Raw genomic sequence first — 8,089 nt, 5'->3', positions numbered from 1 at the left:
GAAGGGTTAATCCTTATCAAAATAAATAGTTTCATCAATAAGTAAAGTTTATGTAGATAATATTTTGAATGATTAAAATTGGACGTTTGGTTTTGAAGTTGTGGTGAAATTAAAATATTACGATTTCTGCTGCACGGCCCGGGACTGCAGGCATAAGTGACACTTTTGCCAGGAGCAAGACTTAGTTAGCCGCTTTGCGGGCGGTCCTTTAGTTAGTTCTAATAGAGATATATTTAGTATCGGCTGTGCATCCGTGCGAAGCCGGGGCGGGTCGCTAGTTATAGATAAACACATCATTGTATGTATGTATGTAACTTGAAAATAAACATTCTTCTCCGTTTCATGTTACAAAGATATATGTTCTACGTAAGTTTTTAGCTGCAGTATGTTGGCTTCTCGTGGAAAATCCTGTAGTTTCTCGTTAGCCGGGACATAAAACACGCTATCTAAGTTAGAAATAACTTGAGATAACGTTACTTAGTCTCTGCTTCGTGTGTTAACGGTAAGTAAACTATCGCACATGATTTTTTTGCGAGCTATTAGCTTCTTTGTTAAAAGCGTTACCATTAAACCATTTTTACATACATGCATACCTACGTACATAATTAATGCATACATACATACATATAATCACGTCTTGCGGGGTAGACAGAGCCAACAGTCTTGAAAAGACTGATAGGCCACGTTCAGCTATTACATCCCTTAGTCGCTTTTTACGACATCCATGGGAGTCGCCTTTTACGACATCCAGCAAAGCAACCAGTCACTATTAGAATCTCAATTCTATCATTAAGCCAAATAGCTGAACGTGGCCATTCGGTCCTTTCAAGACTGTTGGCCCTGTCTACCTCGCAAGGGATATAGACGTGACCATATGTATGTAAGTTCGTCGTTTTACGGCCTTTTATATTTAACTTATATCTGTCAAAGCTTTTGAATGATTTACGAAGGTACATATGTAAATTTACAAACAGAAAGAACATAGTATATTATGATAATACCAGTCACATTCCTGACAGAACTATCATTTATTCAGACGGTTTCGGAAAATACTCATTTGCATGGGTTTTAATGTTACAATACCTTTGGCAACTAGTTTTCCCTGAGGGCTTTAATGGAAATGTATGCTAGAGACCGCCCGCGACTTTGTCCGCATGGAAACCCTATCAATTCCACGGGAACTCCGGGATAAATAGCCTATATGTTATTCTGGGTCTTCAGCTACCTACATACCAAATTTCATCGTAATCGGTTCAGTTGTTTTTGCGTGAAACAGTAACAAACATCCATACTGACATCCTGACATACTCACAAACTTTCGTATTTATAATTGTGTACCGTGTGGTTCCCGGCATTAATACAAAAAAGAATAGGACCACTCCATCTCTTTCCCATGGATGTCGTATAAGGCGACTCAAGTATAGGCTATAATCCTAATGTACTATGAGATAGACTGGACAATAGCTGACTTCAAAGAATGAAGTCAATAGTGAAGGCTCAGGGTGAGATCACATCGAATATGGTATTACAAAAGGCGATTAAGGGATAGGCTGATAAACTTTTATTTTTTTGGGATTCCTTATATAGGAGATGGGCTAGCAACAAAGTCTTTCAATACTCCTTGCTCTGACTCCTTTTATCCCTTGCGGGGTAGACAGAGTCAAAGTAATAGACAAAGTAATAACATTGTATGATATTTTATGTGAATAAATAAATAAATAAAAAAACTCTGCGTGTTCACCATTTCATGCCTGCGTGTTTGCTATGAATGAAGGGAATGAACGAGGGGTGGATTTGTAAAGGTTATGTCATAGATATACAATACACTTTTCTAGATGTGGGAAAATTCCAATTTGTGGTTCTGTAATTACTGGCTCAGAGGATCGCGAATGTGGATGAAGCGAAGGAAGTGTGCAGAGATCGTGGCAAGTGGAAACAGGTAGTTTCTGCCTACCCCTCCGGGAAAGAGGCGTGATTTTATGTATGTATGTATATAGGAACGCGAAACTTTTCATTTGTTTTTTATTTTGTACATGAAATTAAATACTTACAGATGTATAATTGACTCTGAGGAAGAATATAGGCTACTTTATATGTATTTATGGGTATTTGTATGTATAATATATAGATAGATTTTATGCATTATATTATATAAGATACAGCAGTGACGTGTAGTTCCCGGCACCAATAAAAAAAAAGAATAGGATCACTCCATCTCCTTCCCGTGGATTCTTCTTTTAGGCAACGGGCTAGTAACCTGTCACTATTTGAATCTCAATTCTATCATTAAGCCAAATAGCTCGATGTGGCATATCATTCTTTTCAAGACTGTGTGGATATAGAAGTGACTATATGTATGTATGTATATATATTGATATATATTCTGTGTGCATTTTATTATGTTTAAACATTTATTTATCTTGCTCTGCGCCAACGCCAATCTCCTGTTTGGTTTCCTTCCACCCAAAGGTTGACTGGAAGAGATTGCTTTAGCGATAAATCCGCCTTTGTACCATCTCTGTCTTTTTTGTGCTGTTTTGTATGTTTTACTCTTATGGTGCAATACAAAGTTTTATCTATCTATCTACTTTTTATTGCGAGAAAAGAAACTACGTAGACGCAGTCGCGGACAAAATCTAGTGGATTCACAATAAACATAATCAGCTACTTAAGAACACTTTATCCGGTATTCGGCGTCCACGCATTTAACTAGCTTTTTTTTTTCGAAAAACCAAATTTACCGCATCTAGTAATAAACTATACAAGTGTGATAAGGTTGTATAATGATTATAATTCTTTTGATACAGTTAATGTGCATTCTGTTATGTTTGCACGCATAGCTGTAGGTAATTATTACAGTAAGTATAAATAGGGTTTGGCAAACCAGACTTATTTTTATCGTTGGATTTACTTCATTCACATATTCTGCACTAAGCCATACAGATGAACGTGGCCGTTCAGTCTTTTCGAGACTGTTGGCTCTGTCTACCCCGCAAGGGATAAAGACGTATAAATATACATATACGTATATGTTTCAGAAAAAAAATAGGACCGCTCCATGTTTTTCCCATGGATGTCGTAAAAGGCGACTTAGGGATAGGCTTACAAACTCGAAATAATTTTTTTAGGCGATGGGCTAGCAACCTGTCACTAGTTGAATCTCAATTCTATCGTTAAGCCAAATAGCTTAACGTGGCCATTCAGTCTTTTCAAGACTGTTGGCTCTGTCTACCCCGCAAGGGATATGTATGTATATGTTTCAGATACCACCGTTCATTTCCACGTGATGAAGTCGCCATAATTTTTATTTTAAGCAATTTGCACATCGTTCAGCTGACTCACTGAGCTGACAAATTGGGATTCGACAGACGAAAACATATTTATAACAAAATCAAACATCAAGTTGAATTTAATGTAATCTAATAATATTATGTTGTTTATCTCTTTATTCCTCAACGCAATGTTTCTTGTTATTCTATGTTATTATTTTTATTTACAAACATATAATCACGTCCATATCCCTTGCGGGGTGGACAGAGCCAACAGTCTTGAAAAGAATTTAAGGCCACGTTCAGCTGTTTGGCTTAATGATAGAATTGAGATTCATAGAGTGACAGGTTGCTAGCCCATCGCCTAAAAAAATAATTCCGAGTTTGTAAGCCTAACCCTTAGTAGCCTTTTACGACATCCATGGGAAAGAGATAGAGTGGTCCTATTCTTTTTTGTATTGGTGCCGGAAACCACACGGCGCCTCCGGGAAATAGTCGTAAATATAATAACTAGCTGTGCCCGCAACTTCGTCCGCGTGGAATAGTTATTTTGGGCATCATTGAATGAGGGCTTAAAGAATGAATAATTTTCCCCGTTTTTTTTTTCACATTTTCCATTATTTCTTCGCTCCTAATAGTTGCAGCGCGATGTTATAAAGCCTAAAACCTTCCTCAATAAAAATAAAATTAATAAATATTCAACACAAAAAGAATTTTTCAATTCGAACCAGTAGTTCCTGAGATTAGCGCGTTCAAACAAACAAACAAACAAACTGTTCAGCTTTATAATATTATTAAAGATAATTAACGGAAATCAATAACTTGTTATTATAACTACGAGTATTACTTACATTCAAAACGGCCTTGAACAATTCTCAACTAAGCGTTTACATTTCTAATATCATACGATAATAGTTTCTCCGTTCGTAGCATCTTGTTAACGGCTGCAATACGGTTTTACGATTTTAATAAAGGACACTTCGTATTGTGCTAGAGGGAGATGAAATATACCACTGTCTCCTTCTAACCATGCAGACTTAGGAACATATACCTAAACATTATCTCGTGGTACAGAATATACCCCGCAAGGGATATAGACGTGACGTTATGTATGTATGTCATTATGCTAAGAAAACCAAATAAAAACGGCTCATTAGGTTATTAAAAGTTATAAAAGATGTCATAAAAGATGACTAATAGTGTGAAACTCTTGGGGATGACAGGAGTAATTAAGAGACATTAAAAATGGCGTAAGTACTTCACAGTTTAGCTACACAGGTATCATTAATGTAAAAGCTACGACTACTGGTTTATCTCTAAGGTAGGGTGACCATATTTTTGGCGTGATACACTTAAATAACAAGAGGTCAGGTCATGGGTACCCGAAACCGATGAGCTTGCATGAAGAGAGTACATAATTAAGGAAGTTTGCAGAAATCGTGGCGTGGCAAGTGGAAAGATATAGTCTGGAAAAAGGCGCGATTTTATGTAGGTATGTATTTAAATTGAAAGAAAAGAAAACAATTTTTTTTTTAATTAGCGTGACATTATTTTAAAAGTTACTTTTTGACAGAATATAACTAAGAATTTAACTCATAGAGTTACTATTCAGTAAAAAACGACATTCATTCCGAGCTAAGCTATTCATTCATTCATGTAAAAATTGTGTGTGCCGTGTGGTTCCCGGCAGTGCCGTGTGGTTCCTGGCACCATTAGAAGAAGAAAAGGACCACTCCATCTCGTTCCCACGGAAGTTGTAAAAGGCAACTGAGGGATAGGCTTATAAACTTGGGATTCTTCTTTTAGGCGACAGGCTAGCAACCTGTCACTATTTGAATCTCAATTCTATCATTGGGCCAAACAGCTGAACGTGGCCTATCAGTCTTTTTGAGACTGTTGGCTCTGTCTACCCCGCAAGGGATATAGACGTGATTATATGTATGTATGTATAAAAATAGTCCCATTTTCCAACAAAACCTGGTCACCACCTCTTGCCCTTGCGGTACATCGGACCGTTAACTAGATCTTAAAGTCTGTTACGTATCAGGCTTGGCTACGGGAACAGATACGTAGCAGATAATGTGGAATGCTTTTAACAATTATCTGTCGTGTGGTTACCGCCATAGTATGATAGAACATATATACAATTCTTCTCTAGAAATAATTAGTTCCCATGTACTGAAATTCTCTTTATTTTAAGTTTTATTCATATTTTTCCTTAAGGTACATAAATATATAAATAAATACGTCTGCATTCCATGCGGGGTAGACAAAGCGAACAGTCTCGAAAACACTCATAAGCCAAGTTCAGCTGTTTGGCTTAATGATAGAATTGAGATTCAATATTGACAGGTTGCTAGCCCATCGCCTAAAAGAATCCCAAGTTTATAAGCTTCCTTGATTTACTTCAATAAAGTGGAAAGGGAAGCATAATTAAATAAAGAATTCCAAAATCACAAGTAATTCCCTTAATTAACTTTTACAATGTGGAAAGAGAAGCAGTTCGCAGAAACTCTTCTTAGCGCCACATACACGCGCGTATTTAGCGCCATGAATACAGGTTTTTCTTTAGTCATTACTGGGATGAAAAGTATCCTATTTCCGCCTTCAGACATAGTATATACGAAAAATTTAAGAAGATTTTTTTAGTAGATAGCGCTTAAGAGATATAAACAAACAAACTTACTTTGGCGTCTATTAGTCGGGAATTGGGATATTACAATAATTGTATTGTATACTAGCTGTGCCCGCGACTTCGTCCACGTGGAATAGTTATTTTGGGCATCATATTTATTTTTGCACACATCCTCCTCGGCTTTATCAATTATAGTCAGGCGGTCACGCGTTTTAGAAAGAACGCTGGTTCGCCGTATTAAATGTTTCGCTGCAAATTGCTTATAACGACTATATCTCAAAACCTATTCGTTTGATTTATATACTGTAAATGGCAATTTTAGTCTACATGAAAAGCTGAAAGTAATAAACATATTTATTTGGATAAGGATTAATACTGAATTAAAGAAAATTGGTTTCAAAATAACTTATGTTTATAATGAAAAAATAATCTTAAAAAATGAACATAAAAGTGGTTATTGTAAGTAAACCTTAAGAGATAGATATATGCTCTCGCGGACATTTTTGTGGCAAAAAATGAGTACTTCACATCTTTAGTACATTGTTTTACTATATCTTTGTTGGTTTGCGCAGCGTTCGCGTAGAAAGCTCGCAGATGGCCGACTCATTCAACTTTCACCTGCATTGTTGACGTTTCCCGTAAGAAATCCGGGATAAAATGTAGCCTATAGCCTTCCTCGATAAATAGACTATCTAACAGTGAAAGAATTATTCAAATCGGTTCAGTAGTTTCTAAGATTAGCGCGTTTAAACAAACAAACAAACAAACAAACAAAACAAACTCTTCAGCTTTATAATATTAGTATAGATAATAGTTGTCCTTGCGGGGATACCGTTGTCGGCTATGGACACCACGGCCTCTCATGCCCTATGAGTGCCGGCCGTTTAGGGCGCCATGCCGCCCTAAATGATATAATCCTCCTAGAACCAAACGGTCTGGCTCGGGATGATGCCAAGAGACCGGATGGTATGACTTTGGTACCCTGGAGATTGGGGCGGCCTTTGGTGTGGGATGCTACTTGTGTCGACACACTTGCGCCGTCTCATCTTCAGGTTACTAAATCTAAGGCCGTTCTGCTTCAAATGAGGCAAAAAACCTCAAAAGGCGCAAATATGTAGTTATCGGGATCAAAGTTTACATCAGATGGCAAGTGTGATAGTGATATTGAAAGGAGAGTGAACGCGGGGAACATGGTGAATGGAGCTTTGCATGCCTTTATGAGCAGTCAGAAACTATCCAAAAAGGCTCGACTGGCTGTGCACAGGGGCGTGTTGGTCCCGACATTAATGTATGGGAGTGAAAGTTGGGTATGGCAAAAGAAGCACGAAAGCAGAATAAATGCAGTGGAAATGAGAGCGTTAAGGAGTATGTTGGGTGTGAAATTGAGTGACCGGATAAGGAACAGTGTGATAAGGGAATGTTGTGATGTGAAAGAAGATGTAGTTACAGGAATAGAAAAGGGTATGTTGAGATGGTTCGGTCATGTGGAGAGGATGAATGAAAACAGGTTGACTAAGCAGATATACATACATGGAGAGTGTGGAGGGAAAGGTCGGGGTGGGAAGACCTAGACGAACATATCTTGATCAAATTAAGGACGTCCTGGTAAAGGGTCAGGTCAAAAGTACCCGAAACCGCCGAGCTTGCATGAAGAGAGTTATGAATGTAGATGAAGCAAAGGAAGTATGCAGGGATCGTGGCAAGTGGAAAGAGGTAGTCTCTGCCTACCCCTCCGGGAAAGAGGCGTGATTTTATGTATGTATGTAGTTATCGGTAATATCTATACTTTTGAACCTTTTGGGGTAGAAACTCTGGGACCGGGGGGCCTATCTGCCCATCAGCTTTTCCGACAATTGTCGAAAAAGCTAATTGAGGTATATCTTGACCGGAGGGCTGGAAATTATCTGGCTCAGAGAATCAGCATTGCCATTCGAATTGGCAATGCTGCCAGCCTTCTGGGCACATTCCCGCATGTCGATGCTATGCAAGGACTGTACAATTTATAAATTAAATTTTAGTTTGTAGTCATCTTTTTTCTTTCTTTTTATATGTAGCTTTAGTTTTAATTTGATTATTGCATTGAATTTGATAATTGTAACCTCTATTATTGTCCTAAGATGATTTTCTTCACTTAGGATTATTCTATTTTTTTTTAAATAATAAATACGAAAGTTAGTCTTGAGTG

The sequence above is a fragment of the Amyelois transitella genome, chromosome 12, assembly GCF_032362555.1.
Source record: "Amyelois transitella isolate CPQ chromosome 12, ilAmyTran1.1, whole genome shotgun sequence".
Classification (NCBI taxonomy): Eukaryota; Metazoa; Arthropoda; class Insecta; order Lepidoptera; family Pyralidae; genus Amyelois; species Amyelois transitella.
The sequence above is the reverse complement of the archived record's forward strand: the minus strand, read 5'-3'. Positions refer to the sequence as shown.